Genomic DNA, 3,257 nt, shown 5'->3' with positions numbered 1-3,257 from the left:
CGGTGACCGCGACAATGGCGTGCCTGTGCACATGCTCTATGTGCAGTGGCCGCGTCCAGTGACTGTTTGTCCTGGACCCCCTCCTCCTCCCGTCGCCTTCGCGTGCGTGAGCGTGTCCAGCAGCTAGCCCGCGTCGTCGCCGTTCCCCTGGACCCCTCTCCCCCTCCGTCTGCTTCCTCACCGACGCTCGCCGCCGAACGCCCACGAGAGCCCAGTGGCGGTTTGGCTCTGTTCGTCGCCGTCGTCATCCTCCCCGTGCCCCGTTGGGCGCCTCTGCCCCGTGAGAGTCTCCCCTGTGCCTCCCTAGTCGCCTGCCTTCGAGCCCATGCATGAGCACACGCGTCCGCGGCGCCGGCCACGCGTCCGCGGCGACGACAGCTCGCCTCCTTGCCCCGCGGCTATATAAGCCCACCCCGAGGCCTCCCGTCTCCTGATCGACCCCAGCTCTTCGCCTCACTCCACTACCCCTCCCCAGCCTCTCATTCGAGCTCGAGAGCTCCTCTTCGCCTTTGTTGGCCGCCATGGCCGTCGCTCCCCTCCGGCTAAATTAGCCCGAAGCCAAGCCCTCCTCTACCTCTAGCCACCACCATCGTCTTCCCCACACTCCGGTGACTCTCCCCGTGCCCTTGTACCCTCGCCGGAGCCTCTCTTGGGACGTGCCCCGAAGACCACCGCCGTCCCTGACCTCCTCTGTCTCCTCCCATCGCCTCCTCCCACTCCTCCCCGAAGCCTCTTTCTCCTCTAGACGGGTGTGCCGTCGCATCCCGCGGCCGCCGGTGTCCTCACCTCGGCCGGAGATGGCCGGAGTTGGCCGGGCTGGTGCCGGCCTCTTCCCTGCCCTCGCTCCTCTGTCTCTGATCGGGGAGGCAGCGAGGAGGAAGAAGACAGGCGCGAGGAGAGAGATGGATAAGGTGGGACCCTCCTGTCAGCTGCACAAGCCAGGGCCCGCCACCGCCACGTCACGTAAGTGGAGACGTCTTTTGCTGAAATACGTTTTCTGTTTTAGGAAAGCGTATTTTGCATCTAATTCGGCACAGAGTGCGTTTTATAGTTCAGAAAGCGTATTCCTCTTCTAGTTCAGCCCAGAATACGTTTTCACTTCTAGAAAACGTATTTCCCTTGAATATGCTCTCTGTTTTTCTGTCCAGGCCCTGTGTGAAAATATTTTCATTACAGATAGGTCCCTGGTAGAAAACACTTCATATCTTTTTACTCACAACTCCAAATGAGGTGATTCCAAAGCCCACTTCTTTGTTTCGTCGAGCCCATTCTATTGGTAATATTTTCATGATGTTTTGAAATTCTAAAAATGACCATTTGGCCGTTACGCTTAATCAGCCCCCTCTGAGAGAGAACGTTTTCTGGCGATTCATTCCGCGAGCTTCTCGCACTTGTCCCTGGTGATTTCTTCCACACCAGGCAAGCCACACCCTCCATTTGCATGATTGCAATGCAGTGACACGGTTTCTTTATTTAAACTTGTTTAAAATATTGTTCTAGCTACTTGTGATTTGTTCATGGCATTTCTCGGAGTATTGTTTTGATCTTGCTATTGCCGTGATATTGCTTGGAGTTCTAGGACTTATATTTTGATGATTATGTGGATGATATGTTGCCTTTGGATTCTTAGTGGCTATTATGCTTATTTCCATGATGGTATCTGTTGGAGTATTACTTTGGATATCATGCTGCCTTTGGATTATTAGTGGTTAGTATGATTATTTTTATGATGCTAGTTGATGTTCTGTTGCTTGGAGTATTATTTTCGGAGGTGATGTTTACATGTGGATCTTAGCCGAATAGCTTTATTCTTGTTATTGGAGTAGTAGGATTATGGTTTTCGGATTCATCCTGACAGTAGTGTTGTGCTACCCTTGGAGTATTTTGAGATGATGATATTATGCTTGGATTATTTGTTGGATATTGCTATGACTTGGATTCTAGTTTGATAGTTGATATCGGAGTATCAGTTATCACAGTTATATTTTTGGGGATAAATTCCGTCATTAAGTTGGTCAGGTGCCACCGAACCGGGCTTTTCTAGTGCAACCACATTTGCCTTTATGGGAAGGCCCTAATGCGGTCTATTGTCATGCCTCTCGCCGGTGCCTCCAACTAGGGAAGGTTATGGGCATGCGGTACCCTGGCCCGGTAAGCAGACATAACCTTGTGTGCCCGTAGTTGTTAGGCGCCTTTTTGTCCCCGTTTGGGACGTTTATGTTTTGGCCACGACGGTGGTCGTTGTGTCTTTGGTAGACACGGGGCCACCCAGGACTAGCCCAAAAGGGAGTGAGTCGGAGTGGCCCGTAGAATGTCATGGCAGTAGATCGGTTTTGTCGGAACACCGTTGGTCCACCCGAATGGGAGTACGAGGCCATGGGTTCTGTGGTGTGGGTAAAGTGTGCTACCTCTGCAGAGTGTGTTTGATCTATCGATAGTCGCGTCCTCTGTCATGGGCATAAGTTCGTACTAGGTCACACCGTTCGATCAACCCTCACATGACGGAATGACTTATAGGTGATATATATATATATGTGTGTGTGTGTGTGTTGATATTTTTGAGTAGTAAAGATTGGCAGGATGTTGATGATGATGTTTGAGGCCAAGTGTTGGTCATGGTTGTGATCGCCGGAATGATCACCATTTTGTGTTGATCACGAGGTGATCGAGATGGTATATTGCTTGGCCGGTTAGCCAAGAGAGATATGGTTATGGAGATCTGAGATGGTGATTTATCAGTATTATAGTAGTTCCAAACCATGCTTAGTAGTTGCTTCATCATGGTAGTTGTTAATTAATTAACCTGTTAATGCTATGTTATTGCCTTGCCTTGATGTTTATGGTTGTTGTGAGCTTGCAAGTACATTCAATGTACTTACCTGGCGTGTCATGCCAGATTGCAGGTGATGCCTTGATTGATTGCTTGCTTGTCGAGGTTGCCATGCATGCGAGCTAGATCGTGTCCCAGCCAGAGTCCCTGTGGAGTGGAGTTCACCACCTTCGTCGTTGTTCCGCTGCTAGAAGTATTCCGCTGCTATGAGTTGTTTTGCTGCTAGCATAGAGCAAGTGTAGTATCACAGGCGTAGTGTCGCCGTGCTGATGTGCTTCTTTGTAACATCAGACCCTTGTATTATTATTCTTGTAATAAGAGCTGATTTGTTCTATGTCAAGCAGTGCCGTATTCCAGAGACTTCTCCTCGATCTCTGGGCTGGAATACGGGGCGTCCCGGTTTCTCTGAGGCAGGGTGCCACAGGCT

The sequence above is a fragment of the Aegilops tauschii genome, chromosome 3 (genome assembly GCF_002575655.3).
Source record: "Aegilops tauschii subsp. strangulata cultivar AL8/78 chromosome 3, Aet v6.0, whole genome shotgun sequence".
Taxonomy (NCBI): Eukaryota; Viridiplantae; Streptophyta; class Magnoliopsida; order Poales; family Poaceae; genus Aegilops; species Aegilops tauschii.
This window is presented reverse-complemented; position numbering follows the sequence as displayed.